Consider the following 21,065-nt stretch of genomic DNA (forward strand, 5'->3'; position numbering starts at 1 on the left):
CAGATTTCTCCTCGATACACCTACTGTAATACATCTCAGCACACTTAAATCTCTCTCTGAGTGAGACCACACATCTTTAGTGAGATAATTTCTACAAGGTTGTACTGCATGTTTAACTGGAAGGTGCACATACATGTCCAGGTATCCAGATGACTCCTTAGGAATCTTTGCCACTTTGATTGATTTAAAAAAACAGCACCCTCTTGATACCACCCACTCAGAAGATAGATTCCTTGCCCTGCCCCTTCAAAAGAAAAAAAAGCTCCCTCTTAAAAGGCAGTCATCATCATGCTGTCTTTCAAAACTGTCCAGAATCAACACTGTACCTTCATAATGAACCCAAACTAGAAAAAAATCACGTTTGAACAACACAGACAAATAGGACCAAGGAAAAATTGAATTACTTTTATGAGGCTCTTTTCAATAAAGAAAATTATTCAGACTTGAATTCTGTGACTTAGAATTTCATTAAAAACAATGGATTAAATGAAGGTGGTGTTGGTGATAAACATTTTGAGGAAGTCATCAATTTGAGCACAAAATCTCAATGAAAGCTAAGTTTTGGACTACTTTTTAAGTCTTGGGACTCTTTTCTTCCTACTGGGTTGCCTCATCCGGCATGGATATGAGGATTTGTGCCTAGTCTTAGGAAATCTTGTTATGCCATGTTTGGTTGATATCCCTGGGAGGCCTGTTCTTTTCAGAAGAGAAATGGAGGAGCAGTGGATCTGGGAGAGAGGGGAGATGGGGAGGAACAGGGAGAAATAGAGGGAGAGGAGAGTGTGGTAGGGATGTATTGTATGAGAGAATAATAAATTAAAAGAGAAATTTAGGTAGCACAGTTTTGAGAAAAAATAAGGATTAAGTTTAATGATGAAAATATTATAAACAATTCCATTAACAGACCTAATGGCAGGAGATGTTAAAATATCTACTGACCAATTTTATCATTAATATGTTTTGATTGCTAGATTAAATTCATAGGAAACTATGCTTTTTGGGTTTGTATGAATTGCAAAAACCATCAACTTAAACACCTCAGAAGTACACCAAAAACGTTGCCTTTTCTGCCTAATGAAATTGATTTTTAAAAGAAGTAAAAAATATCTGTTAATCTGGGCGGTGGTGGTGCACGCATTTAATCCCATCACTTGAGAGGCAGAGGCAGATGGATCTCTAGATTTCTGTGAATTTGAGGCCAGCCTGGTTTACAGAGCTAGTTCCTGTAGCATGAATCTTAAAAGGTCTTATTAATAAAATCAAACCCGGAGCCAGGTATTGGGTTAAAGCTGGAAGATCAGAGAAACAGAACAAGCCACAGCCACTTCACCTTGCCAATTCCTCAGCTGCTCCTGTTTCCTCAGACTGGAAGCCTCTGATTCCTCATTCAAATGAATCTCAGCCAAACTGCTGCTCAAAAGCCTAAAAGCTTAACCAGGCCAAAAGCTTCTAGTTTCTGGTCTTCATGCCTTGTATACCTTTCTGCCATCACTTCCCAGGATTAAAGGCATGAGTCATCATGCCTGGCTGTTTCCAGTGTGGCTTTGAACTCACAGAAATCTCAATGGATTTCTGCCTTCGGAATGCTAGGATTAAAGGTGTGTGTGCCACCATTTTCTGGCCTCTGTATCTAGTGGCTGTTCTGTTCTCTGATCCCAGATAACTTTATTAGGGTGCACAATATTTTGGGGAACACAGTATCACCACAAGTTCCAGGGCAGCTAGGGCTGTTACACATAGAAACTCTGTCTTCAAAAACAAAACCAAAAATCTGTCAAACAAGGAAGAATCTGGAAATGTATATGTGATCCAAAATAAATAACTTCTGGAAATTACTTACATAGACCCATCAATGACCACCAATGTCAATTTTAAGAATTGATTACAGGTTCATATATTAGATCCTTCTAAGTAATTAATGGATCTTAATCAACTCTAGTAAGAAGTGCATGAGGTAGGTAGTATAATTTCTATTGTGCAGAAAAAGAAACATGCTTTAAAGAGTCTGGAGGACTCCAGAAAATCTCTCTGTCAGTCAGTAAGCAACAGAACTTGAATTGACCATTAGTCCAGCTAGTGTTGGAGTTATGCTCCGAATCTTTTCTTTTCTTTTTTCTTTTCTCTTCTTTTCTTTTCGAAACAGGGTTTCTCTGTGTAGTTTTGGTGCCTGTCCTGGATCTCTCTCTGTAGACCAGGCTGGCATCGAACTCAGAGAGATCTGCCTGACTCTGCCTCTGGAGTGCTGGGATTAAAGGCATGTGCCACCACCACCTGGTGTTATGCTCTGAATCTTTAGGCTGCTAGAAATGATCCTTTGAGAATGTGGAAGCCAGCACATTGTTTGATTTGGTCATCAGATTGAGATCAAACTCAAGATTCCTGAAGTTCCATAACTTGTCATGTTCCTAACCCTGAGGTTGAAGGCATTAGGAATGTTTTCAATATGATTCAGAAACAGCAATAAACTTTGAGAAAAGAATACGGTAAGAGTAAGAGGAAGACATTTCTAAACATACATCCATTACATTTGCCAATAAATAATAAGCAAGACTTAGGTGAGTAGGATATTTGAAGAGAAATAAAGTAATTGAGACAGATATTTGAATGTAAAAATGTTGCTGGGTATGAGACCAGAGAGATATATGAAGAGGATTATGATGTGGCCACATCATTCTTTTGGGAAAGGGAGTAGCAATTTATAGAGAATGGGAGTCCTTTGTAGTCTGCACTGATGGAGCTGCACTGGAGTACTGCACTCAGTTGTACCCATGCTAATCTATTCACAAGAGAGAACAGGTTGAATGGAAAGGACCTGAGAACTGGTAAATAAGAATGATCTGATTACAATCTTGGAAAAGTACAGGAAGGGAAAATGATTGCATTGTTTTTTGTTTTTTTTATGCTCAAAGAGAGAAGTCTATTTATGAAAATGCATTATCATATTTGTTTGTTTTTATGTTTGTTTGTATTTTGATTTATATAAGAACAAGGGCCGGTGGATACAAATCAAAAGCTTCAGGGAAATATAAGAAAGTAACTACTGAGAGCTGCCAAAAAAAAAAAAAAAAAACCTTACTGAAGGTTAGAGACTAAATATTCATCTAGAAAAGATTCAGTTAATCAACAAATTGACCTATTTCAATGGCTTTTTTCTTTTCTTTTTTGTTTGTTTTTTGAGACAGGGTTTCTCTGTGTAGCTTTGCGCCTTTCCTGGAACTCACTTGGTAGCCCAGGCTGGCCTCGAACTCACAGAGATCTGCCTCCCGAGTGCTGGGATTAAAGGCATGTGCCACCACAGCCCAGCTTTCTTTATTTTTAATAGTGCTTGTTTTCCTGGTATTTTTGGCTGATATTCTCACCTTGATGAATTATTATGAAATTGTGAGGATGTCAAACAGTCGGTGTAAATATGTTCGCTATAGGTTTCATCCCCTTTTCATTGTGGGAATTTATGCTCGATGGCACAGTCGTTCTCCACTCTGTATGGTTTGCTCAAAGACATCTCAGTTAACAAGAGTGTCTTACCTTCATGTAGACTTCAAAGGATGGGCTGATTTGTACTGTGGTGAAATCATGTGCATCTTGGCATAAAAATGAATGGATGCCTCCTGGCACTGTGTACACACAGTCCTCAGAGTTCATGATAATTGGCATGCTTGTTTAATTGCTGTGCAATTTATTTCTGCTAGATTGTGGCAGCTAAAGGGCAGCTTGCAAGCCATGTGTGTTACTTACACAGGTAAACAATGAAATCATTTTGATTTTGTAAGCTTTCCATATGTTTTTCTCCATTTCCACAGGGGAAACCTTCTGAATGCAAGTCAATATATTAACCACTGAGGGTACATTTTTTTTTTCAGTTTTTTTTGGACAGGATAATTCTACTTCAGGACTGTCTGGGTCATCTGAAACAATATATCTGCTTTTGAGATTTATTGTGGGTTCATACAGTTTACAAATAACTGTTTAATATGATATTACAGCTGCCAATCAAATCAGGAAGATATTTTGTGTCTATATCTATTGAGTAATTATTACAATTTAAAGGATTGTTTTAACAATCTTAATAAATGTATGTTAAGAATGTTAAAGGATATCACATTTCTGAGAGTTGCTAATATTAACTGTTACAATACAGCAATTATGTCCCCAAAGCAAATTTTATTATATCATGTTTTGTTTGTTTGGTTTTGTATTTTGATGAACCCAGGTTCCTGGGAGTCTTACTGGTTCAGAGTGTGTCAGAAGCTGAGATACTATCATTCTTATAAGCAAATGCACATTGAAGGCTGGATGTGATCAAGGTGACAAATCTACCTTTGTTCTGTTAGCCGGTGAAAGGATTTCTTTTTGTATATCATTGGAGTTGTAGACTTATTTATTTTTAGAATATGCATGTTTATCTTTTTTGTCTGAAGTAGAATATAAAGCAGAATGTATAGATTTATTTAATCCCATTTTTTTTCTTAAAACTTATTTTGTTTTTGGCTATGATTTAAATTGAACTTCTCCATAGAGAGTCATTAAATAGACAAATCTGACTATTATCTGAAGATGTGCAAAAGAGCCCTAGAGTATATTATACACTCTAAGGACTCAAAGAGTGGAATTATATTCAACAAATATGACAAAATAAATGAAGCGCGATGACACGAATGATAGCTAGGCTGAATGAAAGACGAGTTTGGAAAGAAATACTGGGCAATGAAGCAGCTGTTTTATAAAGATGAATGATATTTGGGAAAAATGTTATTTTGCTAATTTTTGAGATAATTGAAATATGTTAAGTAATCACTCAAAGTGGGCACCCAATACAATTTCTTGACATTAAGTAGAATGCCATCAACATATTCAAGGAGAAAAATAAGGATGAGAACTAGAAGGAAAGGTCTTGGCAGAGACCTGGGTTAAGAAATGCGTACTTGCCGGGCGGTGGTGGCGCACGCCTTTAATCCCAGCACTCGGGAGGCAGAGCCAGGCGGATCTCTGTGAGTTCGAGGCCAGCCTGGTCTACAAAGTGAGTTCCAGGAAAGGCGCAAAGCTACAGAGAAACCCTGTCTCGAAAAACCAAAAAAAAAAAAAAAAAAAAAAAAGAAATGCGTACTTTTCCTGCTAAGTCAACTGGTACCCAGAATCCTTTTTGTTTCAGTTTGAAAATGGAACCACCTAAAGGAGCGAGTAACTCACTCTGTCCAATACTCTGCAGCACATCACTGCTCAAGGAGCCACACTGAGGGGCTGGTGAGGTGGCATTGTGGTAGAGTACTTGTCCAGCATGAAGGAGGATTTATCATTCATCACTGCAAAACCAATACAAAATAACAAACAAACGAACAACAACAAAACATTAATTGAAACTTAAAACCATCCAAACTAGAATTTCTGGGATTATCCCTAGATTTAAGATAGAATGTAAAGCAGTTATACATTGGCGACACAGTCCATCACTGCTTAATGTGAAACTTAAGGTGATAGCTGAAGCTGTGACACAAACTTCCACAAGATAAACCTATGGAGGTGTGATCATTAATTAGTCTTCTTGGTGTCTCTGAGGTGCATTCCTATTAGTTTAGGAGGGCACCTCATAATTGAGGGCCTTGGAATCTGCTTCAAGTGATAAGTGCAAGGGAACAGGAAGGGTGACTTCCCTGCTTTGGCTGTTTTCTCAAACTCACTGTACATATTTCAGGCACCCGTGTTAGTAATCCTCTGGTCACTGTGACAAAATACCTGAGAAGTCAACTCTAGGATGAAGGATTTGTTTAGCTCACAGCTCTCACATTTGAATCCATCACAGTTATTGTCGTGGTGGACCAGAGCAGCTCATATCAGCAAAGGAGAGTGTTTACCCTCACAGGTGGCTTCCTACCCTCACCTTTTATTCTATCTGATCCCCAGCAAATGAGATGGCTCTATAGCACAGGACTTCCCTGCTAACATATTGTCTTCTAAATGGGCTTCCAGATGCACCCAGAGATAGTTATATGTTATTGTCTCCTTGTTGCTCTCTAATACAACTGTGTTGATCATGAAGATAAACTACCCCCCAGCTTATGCAGAACCAAATTGATTTTTTTTCTTCTACTACAAAACAGTTCAGTAGCTGATGGACAATACCATTTGTCAATTTAATATTGATACATGTGCTTCTGGACTAAGATGAGAAATGTGTGTCTCACTCCGGCTGATCAGAGATATTGAAGGCCATGAATCTAATCTATAGAACCTTCTGGAAAAATCTGTTGTAATTTTTAGAATAGCAGGTTATTTCTCTGTCCTAGGACATCCCTATGATTTTCTTTGTCTAGTTCTTTCTGTGGCACACATTCAGTAAACAATGCTTCTCAGGAGGTTGAAAGGAAACTTAGGCATAAACTTTGGAATGTGATATCTGCACAACCAACAGTCTCTATTTCTTTAAACAAGTTCCTAACACCCTATGTGTCATAGGAAATCATGCTAGTGGTTAAAAATTATTTCAAAGTGCAAAGAAATGGATCAAATGTTATTACATTATGTGTTTCTTTCGGGTAAACTGTCTATTTTGGTTATCGGATAAAATTTAAAACATATAGCTACCATTCTCTGCCTAATGTTATGGCTAATTGCAAGAGGAGGTAAGAATTAGGAGGTAAGGCTGTCCTTAAAAAATTAGAAAGATTCCTGGTGCCTACACTGATTTTTCAGTCAATGTAACTATTGTGCTCACACTGATTTTTCAATCTAAAATATAATTTCAAACTCTTATTGCAGCTGGAATGTCATACTTTTATCTATATTATCTATTATTGCGCTGTATACACAGAATTCCTTGAGTTAGAAATTAGAAAAATAAATTTAGAAATGGAAAATAACATTTTTATTGATGAGTGGAAATTCTAATCATGCAAAGCTGATAGGTATTTGTGTTTATTTTAATTGGTCAGTATTACATATGCTTAATTCCCTTCATTAGGTCTTGGGATATAAACCAGTGGTAGACTGATTGTCGGGCACATATTTACAGAATTAGGTCTAATCCCCAACAGTAAAATGAGAAGAAGAGGAGGGAACCAAGGAGAAGGAGGCAGCGTCGGGATGAGAGATAAAAATATTTTCATTAACATATATTATTATTAAAATTTGGCTCAACAAATTTAATTTTTATAATATCTTGTGGCTTAGGTGAAATTCACATCATTGAAAACCAAGGAAAAGGGAAATGTCAAGCTTAAAAAGCAAAACAACACTTTGCTTTCATTTAAACAATACAACAACATGAAGAGACTTCATTCTTACCCAATTTTGGAGCAGTGAACATCCACAGTTTCTGAGAAACACCTGAGTACCTCTAGCTTCCTCTAAAACTTATGCTGTCACAGCAGCAGGAGATAGTGTAACATCCCATTACAGAGATGTGAACAGGCATCCTCACCTGGCAGTTGACTGACCACTTAACTAACTCTGACTAAAAGACACTTGGTGACAAATATTGTCACTTTGGGTAATTAGTTAAAATTTATAGGGCACCAGTGTCCAATTAGGGTATAATGCTCACTTTGTGGTAGTCACTTTTGTTAAGTATGTGTTGTGTTACTTCTAAACTGTCACATAATTAGCCATTTGCCCCCTTCATTGCTGACAGCTTCTTAAAACATTGACAAAAATTTGAAGGTTTCCTTGACTTCAATGCAAAAGAGTAAAGTGAACTTTCTTTATAAAAAGCTGTTTATATGAAATATAGAATCATTTGGTTCTGTGTAGCCAAGACAGAACTCAAGCCTTCACATGTACTTTGTAAGTTCCATTAAAGTTTCTTCCTAGTACCTATGGATGTGAACTCAGTGTATGCCCCTTGGAAATACACTTGGCCAGTATCAAGCAAGAACTCTTTTTAATGTCACCCATGATTTGGCAGTGGTCTTGTTCATTCAAATGTGCTTTTATCTTTCATAAATATTTTAAAATGAGTACACCCGTCTGATAGTCATTGGAGTGATTGTGATGTATAGTCTTTTCCTGTACACATGTAGCTCAAACTTCTATTTTGATGTAACATGCATTTTTCAAAGTTAATAAATATTAGTGCTTTCCAAGTAGGAAGGAACCCACATTTAGTGCTGATTAGATGTCTTACCTGCTCCTTTAATTGTGTATTAATTTATTGAGATACACATATTTTATCCTTTTTTTGTGCACACTGAAAACTATGTGTCAGAGTAGTTTTATGGTTTTACTTACTCTGTTACATCGCATAAATTGCAAACCATCAGATTCATGGTCACTGGAGATAATGACTTCTCCAGCAAATACTAAATTCTCCAAAAACACATTTTCTTAATGTGGCAGTGTTTCTGTTGCTATAATGAGCCCTGTGCACATTTTATCCAGTAATTGCACGGTATGAATTTTGAAGCACTATCACCTCGATGTATTATAATAGTGGCTCTTGAGGTTAAGCACTATTTACTGGGCTTCAAAGTTCCCTTTTTTCCCCCTGTAGTCTGTAAGTTTTGTAGCTTTTTAAAGTAGCAAACATTGGTCATGGTTTAACAGTCACTTACAGTTGGCCTATTATTTATTTCCATCTTGGTTCTCTAACTTATAACCACTTTAGCCTCTTCTGATTGAAACCAATTTTAAAATCACTTATATTTATTGTTTTCATCAAACCATTGATTCCCAAATTGACACACAGACCACAGTTCTTGTACTTTCCTGGCATTTCTGAAATGCTCAGATCTCCATAAATCAATGAATTAACCTTCTGTCTTCTATTCTATCTCACATTCTCTTCTTCAGTGAACATATAAAAGCAGTAAGTTAAATAGGAAAGAGAGCACTATGCAGTGACTAATAGTGTCCCCAACCCTGGAGAAATCAGACGTAGAAATAAGGCAAGAATTTGGAGAAAGGATTGTGAAAACAGCAAGCTTAATTTTTCCTTTCCTGGTTTAATGCACATTATTAGAAGAGTATCCAGTTGTCTTGCTATCATAGAAAAACCAAGTCTGCCTGTCTTAGGTGTTATTGAAGAGCAAACTTGGATTCCAGTAATCACAAAGTCAACTATAGAATCACATGTGTTCTGTAATGGCTGTTCAACATCCTTTCACAAAAAGTACTCGGGTTGTATGGAAGGCCATAGATAAAGCTGTTTTCTGAATCCCTTCCTCTTCTTCTTCTCTCTTTTTATTTATTTGAATAAAGAGCTATTGGAGGCTGGCTAGGATGCTTCTTATTTTATTTGCAAGTATATCATGTTGTGTTTACCTTTGTTAAGTAGCTGTAGTATCCCAGACACTGTCTTGCCTTGAGATATTGAGGTTGTCTCCATTAGTGTCACATTGTAGGGATGATTAGATGTTGATATTACCCTACTAGGAAACAGGAAAGCTTTAGAAGAGTGGCAGTGCCTTCTGGTTGAGTTAGAAGTTCACACGGAAATGATGATGGCTAATATTTATTATCACAATAACAAAATGTAACTAACACATAAGTGAAAAGTTATATTTTCTTGAACTGGGGTGTCCACAGTGTTATTTAAAATGTTGATAGCATTGCATCATTAAGGGAAGTATGAATATTTAATACCATCCATAAACATAATACACATCCTTTAAATTTCATTGACAAGAATGGTTGGCTTCACACATATTACTAAAAAACTGATAAACATCATTTCCTAGATACTGTCTATCTGTCTAGCATATTAGGGGATGCTAGTAAACACAGATGGCGTATGGGAGACAGCTCCTCTGCCTGTAAGTAGAGTAGATATGTAAGGCAAATATAGATGACATTGCTAATTGGCCAAACACAGTGACAGCAACAGATGCCTGAGAATTCAGAAAATATAAAAGGCTGACCTGAGGTTAAGAACTGGAATGGTCTTCAGGGAAGGATCAGGGTGGAATTACTTTATTCATACTACCATTCATATTTGGATTGATGCGTTTTAATGCACTAAGATGTATCTGATAGCCTCTTCAACTATGAAATGCAGCAAGATAATTGCATTTGCTGTTTTAAGTGGTTGTTGTCTTTATTCACCACCTTTATTGAAAATGTTCCCCTGGGCTGGATTGTGTAACCATCAGTGTGTCTGATAACACCATTTCCCAGCAGGTTCTAAAAGTACTCTATTATATAAAGTTATCAGACTGGACTAAAGCCACTGTTATAATGAGCATGACTGGTTTCAAGCAAAACATATTTTTCCCGTTGGAGTTTGTTTTGAAAATTTAAAAGGCAACCTAATATCAACTTGATGGGCTACCTCTTCTGAGATCAGGTCTAGCAAATTGTTATCTGGCTTCTTCCCATCACTTAGAGCATCAGTCCAAATGAAGCTTTAAAAGGAACTGAATGTTATTGCAACAGTCTCAAGTGCTGGATATATTGCTAATTTAGAAGTGATTCAAATTCACAGGTGACATTGTCCATTCACATGAACAGTCCCTCTGTGCTGCTCATGAGTTCAAATTGCAGGGTAGAGAAGAGCAAATCCTGAGTTTGCCCATAATGTGCCTAAATCATTAGCATTTCACTTAAATTGGTGAATAATGGATAGCAGCTTAGCAGCTAGAAGTTTTGGCAAACTACTGAGTGGTAGTTTAAAAGAAGAAAAAAAAGAAACATGAAGAAATAAGCTAAATTTACTAAATCAACTAAAAGGAATCTGGAGGGTTCTCCATAAGCCCTAAAAATAGCCAGTTCAACACCAGGCTTTTAGAAATGTTACTCCTTTGTGGTTCTTTCCCATGTCTTTTGCAGCTCTGGGATGTTTCAAAAGTAATCAACAAAGAACAAGAAAGACATCTAAGTAACCCCACATCGAGCATGCAAATGAAAAAGCATATTATTCATGATGATTTGCCCAAAACCCCTATGAACCAATGCATTTGCAATGACATTGTCAGATGTACATAGACTCAGTCTCAGATCATGAGAAGTCACTAATGTAAAATTTCTTCTGTCAAGAACAAATGATACATGTATATACATGTGTGGCTTTATAAATGTAGGCGGCTTCTAATATCATTACCAGACATGATTAAGTGATACCATTTCCTAATGTGAAATAATAAAATTATAGATCTTCATTATTTACTGAGTTATACACCAAAAAATGTATTGCAGGTAGGATATTATTCTGAATTTTGTGCAAAGAAAATAGAGATGAGGATACTAATTTTCCCTTGCTGAGCTATCTGAAATTGTAGAGTCCAAATGATTGTAGTTTTTTAACTGAACTCTAAATTTATAAGTAAAATTAAAATGTTTGCTCTTTAGTTGCACTACTCATACTGCAAGGAAGAGGTGTGTATTGACTCCCACTGCACAGGGAAAATGTTCATCACCTACAAAAGTTCTTGAATAAGTGGTTGAGTCTAGGGCTCAGTGGTTTTGGTATACATGAGGAAAATAGAAAACACAAAACAAATACAAATAGTTAACATCATATCACAAATACTTAACTAAAATATTAGGTTCAGTTAAACTTTAGTTATTGCTCATATGTAAGATTTGTCTTCAAAGACTGCATGAAGGCAAATAGAAATATTACAATTACAAAAACTGAGAGTAATCTTTACAAATGGAAGAGGTCAATTGTTAAAGTATTCATATGTTTAAAAGTATTTTTCAACTTTTCAGTTAATTCACAAAGCTTAACCTAAGTATCTCTCCATAGAAGAGTGTTCCTAAATTGCAAATATAATTCTTCAAAACAAGTAACAAAATAGAGTTTATCCACTTCTACCTATCACAGAATTTTATTATTCCTCAAATTCAGGTGCAAAATATATAATACTTGGTGTCAAAAATTTGCAGATGGGTTTTGAGGAGGTAAAGTTTAGTTGATGAGATTGGAGACTCCAAAGTACCTCTCCCTCTGTGGTGAGAGAGCAGTCTACTAGATAGTAAGAAAGCCTTTCTTGGGGGATTGGATCTTGGCCTTTTCAGCCTCTAAAAGTGTGAGAAATCAACAGTTGTTGTACAAGCCAACCCCAATCATCTATGGTTCTTTGATGAGGTGAGTGGAGTGAGACATTGCCCTGGTTTACAGGCTCTAAAAACAGGGACCTATAGACAGTATTCTGTCAGAAATACGTTTGTGGTGGTAACACGTGTTTTATCTTTGAATGTAGTTTGCCTCTTCAATGTATTTCCTGAGTGAGGTAATTCCATGGATATCTTCAATAGTTTGAGTCTCCTGATCCCTGGAAAGATAATTATGAATACCTGACACATGCCTGTAAAACTAAGTTCAATGGCTGTCAGGTGGGCAGGATTTTGTGCTACCCTGGGAGTTAAGACTTGCTCTGGTAGGATCTCCTATCCAGGGATAAGGTAGGCAATCATACATTTCCCCATGATCCTGAGTCTAGTATGGGATCCACAAAAAGAGAGACAGGCTTGGGTCATCCTGAAGTGGATTCCAGTTATAAGTCATAATGTGAATCATCTTTGGGGATGAAGTAATCTTACTGAGGAAATCATACAGGATGGACTACTGCAAAACAGGACCAAGGAGAGAGAGACCTGTCAGCTAGAGAAGACATCACTGTGTTAGAGATTTGCATCTGGGAGACCCTTAGCACCAGGAGTCTGAAAGTCCCTCAGAAACAAGTCAGCATTTGGGCATCAAAATCTGTAGGACACAAATATTAGGTTATTAGTCAAGTGAAGTTTGACTGTTTTCTTCACAATGAATTTTTTTTTTTCCTCATCTCAGTCTGGAGCATTGAAAATCAACATCCTGAGTGAGGGAAAGGGGTAGAGGAAAACAGGACTAAAAATAAAGGAGAAGTTGACAAAGCCTACTGTGTATATGGTGTACTGACCCTAGGTTGAGCCTCAGCTGGTAGAAAAGAGAAAAGAACAACAAGATTTCTTGTTATATTAAATTTGTCTAATCTGTGAAATGTCAGGAAGTGAGCTTAAAAAAATCAAAGGAGAAGAGGAAATATATTGTAGACATTCCTTACAGAGGCCTTGGTGAGAAAAAAAAACTTTCTGTCCACAATCTACTATGAACCATCTATCCAGTCAGACACATACATTAAATTCCCACTTCCCCTGATAATTAGTGTTTTAAAATCTTTTATAAATAAAGGGTTCACCAAATGCATATGAAATATCGTGACATACAGGTAATGTTTCCAATTCAAGTTAACAGACAATTTATCTGTTCAAGGTTTGTTGCAATTGTTCGTTGACGGAATTGGTATTCAAAGAAGGTGATTAAGGGGGCAAGAAACCAGAAGCAGGGCATGGAAGACTTGATTAATGGACACATCTCTTTGAGTGCTCATGAGAGGCCAGTTTCCCATTTTGCATTTTTACATCAGCCATGGAAACCTTTATGTAGAGTAATAGCACCGCCCCCCCCTGCCCCCCATGACATGGGGAAGTCTCTCTAAGTTCTTTTCTCCCTGCGTTAAGAGAGTGCCTGGCATATATAATATACTCAGTACATACTTAAACGCCTGGCCCCAGGAATTCTATGCAGATAAGATGAGATGGTAGCCATTACAACAGGTGTTAAGTCTCACATCAAAGCCAGAAGTGTCCATGTAGTATAATTACGTAGGATGCAATTGCCCTGAAATGTCCAGATGTCATCTTCCTGAAGTAGATTTGGCCTCTTTAATCATTCAACTATAATACATTGAACACCTAGTATATTAAGCTGTTGGCTTTGACAGCCAGGTCCTGTCTGTCTGAGGACCACAGGTGTTATAAGTGAAAGAGTCCTTAAAGGAACCTAAGAGGTGATGAGAAAGAACTTTCAGGGCAGAAAGAGTTTTCCTAAGAGTACAATAGAAGGGATTCAAGGATAACTCTTTCCTACAAATGAGGGAGGATGCTGGAAGACCTAGTTTTTATAGCACCTATAAATGACAGTGACAATAATGTAATTCTAGATCAGTGGATTGGCAACCACATAACACACTGGCATGCACAGATGCTGGGGCTTCACTGATCACTGAGATGCCACCTGCTGATGCCAGAAGGAAGCATAATTAAAATTACATAATCCAAGGAAGAGCTTTTCTCCAACTTGAATCTCTCAGCAGTGTTCTCTGAAGTAATATGCATGTGTGTGTGCGCTTGCCTCTGTGTGTGTGTGTGTGTGTGTGTGTGTGTGTAGCGGTTTCAAAAATGTTGAAGCAAAAGTAGTAGGTGTACCATATTTAGATAGAGACAAGTCTGTATGACCTAGGGCACTATTATTCCCACTCACTTTTCTTTAGCTGACACTGTAACAGCCATCCATTTATAGCCAAGGGGTTGTTGTGAGGGACTGTAAAGTTACAGCAATAATAGAAGCCTTACATATACTGTATCTGATTTCTAGCAGCAGACAGACAATGAAATTGGAAAGTATCAGGTTTAAATTCTCTGCCCGGAGGTGAACACAGGAGGAAAAAGAGAACGCTCTTCCCATCATTTTGAAGTCAACATTGCATTTTAACCAAATGTACATACATATGCCTGCTCTTCTCTCCCAGCTGCTCCTTCTGGTTAATTTGTTTACTTCTACAAGCTACATCTTGTCCGTAGTTTTATCAGCTTCCCCTGCTACTATAAATCTACCCCATTACCTAATATCTAGCTGAAAATAATTTGTTTTGTGACTGGAAACCGTGCCGGCACCCTCTCTGGTTGATGGGTGCTTGGCAAAGCCTGCAACCTTTCTTTATCCACTGCAGACAGAACCCTGCTGTTTGTGTCTTGTGCTCAACACAACCCACCCAGTGTTAACTTTGAGCATTCCTCTGGCAGTTGCTGCTTAACGCTTTCATTTTGAGTACAACTCTTTTTGGGGGTTGTTATTTTGCAGGTGACTCATGTTTTCCTCGTGGTTTCTGAAGAAGTAATGCAGGGACAAGGTGCAAAAAAAAACAAGCAAGAGATTCTGCATTGTGGAATATTAAAAAAAAAAACACACACACACACATGCTACCAAAGGGAGAAAACATCTATTTAAAAGAAGCATTCATCTCAAATAATATGAGGTTTAATGGATTAAGAACACCGTGGTGCTATGCTTGAAAAAAAAATCACTTTTACATACCTCTCCAGATGATATGTAATTCTCCCGTTACATGCTGTGCAGACCACTGCTAGACTTGGATTATCTGAATTAACTCCTCTGGCAAATTAGTATGGGAATAAGAGAATTGCTATGCTGCATAGCCTTTTCCTTGGTATTCAGTGCCAGATTTTCTCAGGTTCTTTCTTATTTTCTTTTTATTCTGCCTTATGCACACAAATGTATATTTGTGCGTGAGTACTGTAGCTCTAATGATTCAGGGCCTTTGAACATGATTTACATGCACTAATTTGGTAATTATGAGCACAGTAGATGTGTGTGCAAAAGCACAGGCATTCAGAAAGGAGTACTCATTGAATTTAAATGAAATCAGAATTCCTATTTAAAAACTAAACTGATTAAACATTATTCTGACATCAAGCATAATGCACCACTCCTTCCTGCTTTGAGACACCTTTACTTAATTCAATCAACACTTTATCAACTTAAATACCTATAACCACAGCCTACAAAACAACAACCTAATTAATTTTTCCTCTTACTTTAGAAAATATTATGTATAGGTATTACACATTTAAAGCCAATAGAAGGAAAGAGTTATGTGACCTGCTTTTGAACATGATCTCTCATCATCCCCAGAAAGATGCATTCAATTCTGTGCTGCCACATTGACACTCTTCTGTAAGAAAGACTCTTCATAGTTTATGACTATCTAAACCCTAGGGGACACCTGTTTCTCACTCTTCAGTCTCTGTTGTGTTCAACTTATATCCTGATGACTAGTATAATACCACTGACAGACAGTTTAACATGTTAGTGATGGATACATGAATTAGTAAATGAAAACAGTAGCCTACTTAACCTGCCAAATGTACATACAGTTGGTGGAAAGGCCATGTTCAAAGTGTATAAGGATGTAAGCATATAAATTTGTGAGACTGAAAATGATGTAGTTTTAATCTAATTATATCCACAGTATGCAAGTCCTAAATCCTTGCATTCCCACATTTTTCTTCATTCATTACACATTATTTCAGATATCTCTAAGCTGAATTCAATCTAAATGCTCAGAATAGTGGAATATATAAACAATTGTGATGTAATATTACAATAATATTGAGGGATAATTATGGCTCGTATTTTCAATACTTTTTAGCAAACCTGAAAAATTCAAAAGAAAAAATCATGAGTTCACTTGCTCAAAGTTAAAAATTAAAACATAGTACTTTGATAAATTACAAAGAAGTACACAATTTCTTTCTTTGGGAAATTAGACAAGTCTACATAGTTACATAAAAGAAGAAAAAGAACATTGTGATTGGAGATGGACATCTATGATGTAAAGGAGACCTGTGCATTACTGATGTCCTATGTTTGATTGCTGGTAACACTCTATAACTTTTATAAAACTTTCAGTGAAGGTTTTCTGTAAATATTTTTTCACACAGTAAGAAGGTCAAACAAATACAATTGTTCAATGCAACTTATGGCAAGACGTTCTTGCCTCCAAAGTAGCAGCCGATCTTTAATAACTTTGTTAAAAATAACTTTATAGTCGGGCGGTGGTGGCGCACGCCTTTAATCCCAGCACTCGGGAGGCAGAGGCAGGCGGATCTCTGTGAGTTCGAGGCCAGCCTGGGCTACCAAGTGAGTCCCAGGAAAGGCGCAAAACTACACAGAGAAACCCTGTCTCGAAAAACCAAAAAAAAAAAAAAAACTTTATAAATATTAAGGATCATTTGTGATGTCAAAATCAGAAAATACTACTGTCAGCAATAAATACAGTCCAACTCTTTATGTCATTTTCTAAAATTCATTGAAAAAATAATTGGCTAGAATTAGGTAAACCTGTGTAATAAAAGCCAAATATGAACACAGTTTGTCAGACAGTACTTCTGTGGCATGTTTGTCCTAAGTTTTTCTATTGGCAATACAGTTATTAGAGAAATGCCACCATTTTTTCACATATGACTCCAGATGACTACTCTTTTTGGCCAGATGGCTGTCTACTAACCTTATAATATGTATCATTTTTCCAAGGCTTTTCCCTCCAAAGTCTTGTTTCAGGAGGCTTACTTGGACAAGGTTGTGGCTTCATAGCTTTACTAATTACTAGGTGAATTATGTTAGGCACAAAATATATCTGAATTTTGTTTTACTGAAAGGGCATAGATGAAGATTTTGCTGAAAATTGAAAGGTGTTAATGTTCTCAAGCCACCATCATCGTGCTGAGATGATTGAACTGTAATTAGATCCTTCCATATCTCTTTACTATGGTTAGTAGTTCACTTATATGTTTGTCAACTTGACATAAAACTAAACATATCTGGGAAGAAGGAACTATCAATAGAGCAATTGCCATCACCAGATTGGCCTCTGAGATTGTCTATGAGGCACCTTCTTGATGAATGATTGATGTGGGAAGGCTCAACACACTGTGAGCAGTGCTTTCTCTATGCAGGCAGTCCTAGGTTATATAAGAAAACAGGCCTAGCAAGTCATCGAGAACAAACCAGGAGAATCAACTAAGCAGAACTCCCTATTCTTTGCTTTAGTTCCTACCTTCTGGTTCTTGCTTGAGTTTCTGTCTTGACTTCCTTAAATGATGGATCATGTCCTGGATGTGTAAGCCAGATGAAACCTTTTCCTTCCCAAGTTGGTTTAGGTCATGTTTTTTAACCACACCAATAAAAAGGAAACAAAGACACTCCTTTCTTAAAGAGTCATAGGATTCTGAACTGGTGTCAAGTGAAACACATATTAGGTTTAGTTGACATGAAAACATAATGGATTGAGAAACTTCATAAACTGAAGTTTCTTAGAAACTGAGCTACTCAGAATTTTAACCAGACATTTTATGGAGGCATTTTAACTTGAACAATTTAGCTTGTTCTTTATTAGTGTGAATTTTCACTTACCTTGTGTAGGTAGTATATTATTATATAGATATAATTGTTAGTGTTTATAAAAGGCACATATAATTGAAGCTACAAAAACATCATCTTCTACTGCAATAGTTTCTCAAGCGTTTATAAATAATTGTGAGAGTTTAAGCCTACACTACACTTTTTGGTTGTTTAGATGTAATCATGTAGCCATTATGTAAAAAGAATTTTTGTTAGCCATTTAGTAAATTAATATTTAATCTTAAAATGATTAAATTAACTCTGAAATGTTATTATTTTTAGCAGTTTCTGGAAACTGCTTATCAATGCAGCATACTTTGGAAATACTGCAGTAGGCAACAGATCTCAAGTTTCACAGGAAATTAGCTATGCACATGAACAAGAGGATGCTGCCACACCACTGATATCTTCCTGTCCTAAAACCCTAAGGAGAGCCACAGTAGCAAAGATATATTATCCCTCAGAAACAGTTAGGAAATAACTGTATGAAAAGTCAATTTTATTTTATCTCTTTCCTGGGAATTTAATCCTCTGCTTAACAAAAATGGTCCAGATATTCGTTATAACATGTAGACCCCCAGCATCACAAGAAGGAGATTGTGGAAAGCATTAGAGGAAGCGACAATCCTTTGCAAGAATAATTTATCTACCCATACATGGGACTAACATTTATATAAGCATGGGAAGTTAATATAAGATAGAAATTAGCTAAGAACCCGATTGAGATAATTGTCATTCTTTTCCCATATGTTATGCCTGTCAGCCAAACAAACAAAAAACAACAGAAACAAATAGGGGGAAATGATGCCTTAGAATCCTGTTTCAAAATTCATTGTATGGAACTAAAATTATATTATCATAATAGTGACAACTATTTAGGTATTATGAGGTATTTTACATCGTTATTAATTGTTCCTCACAACTGTGTTAATATGTATGAATCTTGTAGAACCAGAAATTTGATAGGGCTGTTTTTAATTCTGCCCTCAGGATATTCAAATAACAAGATTCTCTGAAAAGTGTTTAGAAATTATTCCTTCAATGTAGGTATCTAGCTCTAAATCTCAATCTCCCACTCATAGCATATTTGTATGCTTTCCCCTTAGTTTAGTGTTTATTGATTGATTAATTTGTTTTGCATCTAGGGACAGAAATAATCTGGAGTTGTTTTTATAGGTTGGGAACATGAATATTAGTCTACAAATTCAGGCTTGTCAAAAATTATACTCTAAAAGAAATTATTTTCTATGATTCAGTTCTGTTTCTGACCCTGGAAATTTGGGGGCTGCCAAAAGTCCACTCCAGTCACTCTTGGAATATTATCCCTGAATCATTGTTCACCTCCGTAGTAGCCATTATTTTAAGCCACCACAAAATAAAGGCTAAAGAGAAGCATCACTGTCTCTGGCTTCATTACCAGATTGACAGATATCTGTTGCTCTTGAGTTGATTTGGGGTGTCTGGGATTTTCTGAATGGCCAGAGTGATCCAGCCTGCCTAGGCATGGCACAGAGCCTCTTCAGGGTTCAGCTGCCCCTCAGTCCCTCCAGAGGCAGAGTTCATTCCTACTCTCAGGTTCTTCTTAGCCATTCTCTTCTTTCGCTCATCCCATTATGGCCTTTGCCCACAAATATATTCCTTCCTTCTTTTTCCTCCTCCCACAAAAAAATATTTCCATTCACTTAAACTCATGGATCACTACAGCACGAAAGAAATATGTGTAAGCTGTTTCTCTTCCCTGTCTTGCTCCATGCTTTCTCAGACGCTCCCGGAAACAGTCTGCTCCCTGCTAGAATGGAGGAGAGAGGAACCTAAAGGTTGAGAGAGAAAAAAGAATGCCATTAAATGTTCACCACCCATACAAAGATGTGGATAGCAAGTAAAGAAATATGAAAAACTGACCCAAGGTGTGGAAGAATGTGGCACTAGAAGCAAGGTCAGCACGTTTTATGAGATATTCCATGGCTGTTAGAGGAGGTCAGAAAAAAAACAGGTTTTGAAAAAAAAATCAAGACACATCTCTGTGAGTGCTCATGAAAGAAATTCTTCTTTTGTTTTCTTCCCTGGATAGACTGTAGGATGTGAGAGATTTGCTGTCACTCATCATCATCCCACATGTATTTATGTGGAGTAGAAAAGATCCCAGACAGCATTCTTCCTCTGTGTTGAGTACCCCCAAGGTGTGACTTGCCTGTTTGGTGCTGTTGGTTTGTGTCAGCTGTTCCTTAAGTCTCATTCACAGGACAATGAGAGTATGATCCTGAAGAAGAAATTTGAAAAGGTGATTTCATAACAGTACAAAATAATTAGCTACCAGAATACAATTATTTGTATTTAATTAACATGTCTGTTGACCTACATTGCTATCCTGCTCTAGAGGCAATTTTGAGGACATTATACAAACACTATACAACCTAAATAGAAAAGGAAAGGAAGTCAGGAGTAAATCCAAGCTTAATGTGGCACTCAACAGTGTATGGTACAACTTAACTGGGGGCAGGGGAGAACAAGTCTTAGGAACTTGCTAGTGAAGAACGCAGAAGGAAATAGAACTATTTTGATACATAACCATACTGAAATTATATAATGAATGGGAGAAATGTAGATTGAAATGAGAAAACTTTGTTTCATGAGTCTACATAGAAGGTAAATGATTTCAAATAGTGAAAAAAATAAACATTTGCTTAATAAAACTAAACACAGCAGCTGTCTTATGATTGTCCAATGAAGGCACAGTGTGTAGTTGAGGGGATAAAGGTGTATCCAGCTCAGCATTTTTCTCTGTGTCGTATCTGATGAAATTTTCCCTGTGAAGAGCCTCAGTTTCTTCTTTCAGAGAGTAAAATCACAATCTCCACAATCTCATAGGGATATGAGATAGAATTATTTATAGAAAGAGCAATGTCCACCCACAATGAAGTGCCAATTTATGTTAGTTTCCAATGTTACCCTTCTTCTCCTTCAAGGTATTTGTTGAATGTTTCTTTATGTAGTACACTCTTCTAGACACTGAAGATAGTGCAGTCTGCAAACCAAATTGAAATCACTGCTAAAAGAGAGCTTGACTAAATCCAAAGGGCTGTTCCACCTGCAGCAGAGAGGAACAAATACAGAG

The 21,065-nt window shown here is 36.9% G+C and overlaps 1 protein-coding gene across 17 annotated transcripts in view; it reads left to right on the top strand.

The window, feature by feature from the left end:
- B3galt1 (beta-1,3-galactosyltransferase 1) overlaps window positions 1–21,065 on the top strand; it is a 568,919-nt gene that overhangs the window by 108,842 nt on the left and 439,012 nt on the right. The gene's annotated exons all lie outside the window — the stretch shown is intronic.

The sequence above is a fragment of the Peromyscus californicus genome, unplaced genomic scaffold (genome assembly GCF_007827085.1).
Source record: "Peromyscus californicus insignis strain IS unplaced genomic scaffold, ASM782708v3 Scaffold_7__1_contigs__length_154581171, whole genome shotgun sequence".
Taxonomy (NCBI): Eukaryota; Metazoa; Chordata; class Mammalia; order Rodentia; family Cricetidae; genus Peromyscus; species Peromyscus californicus.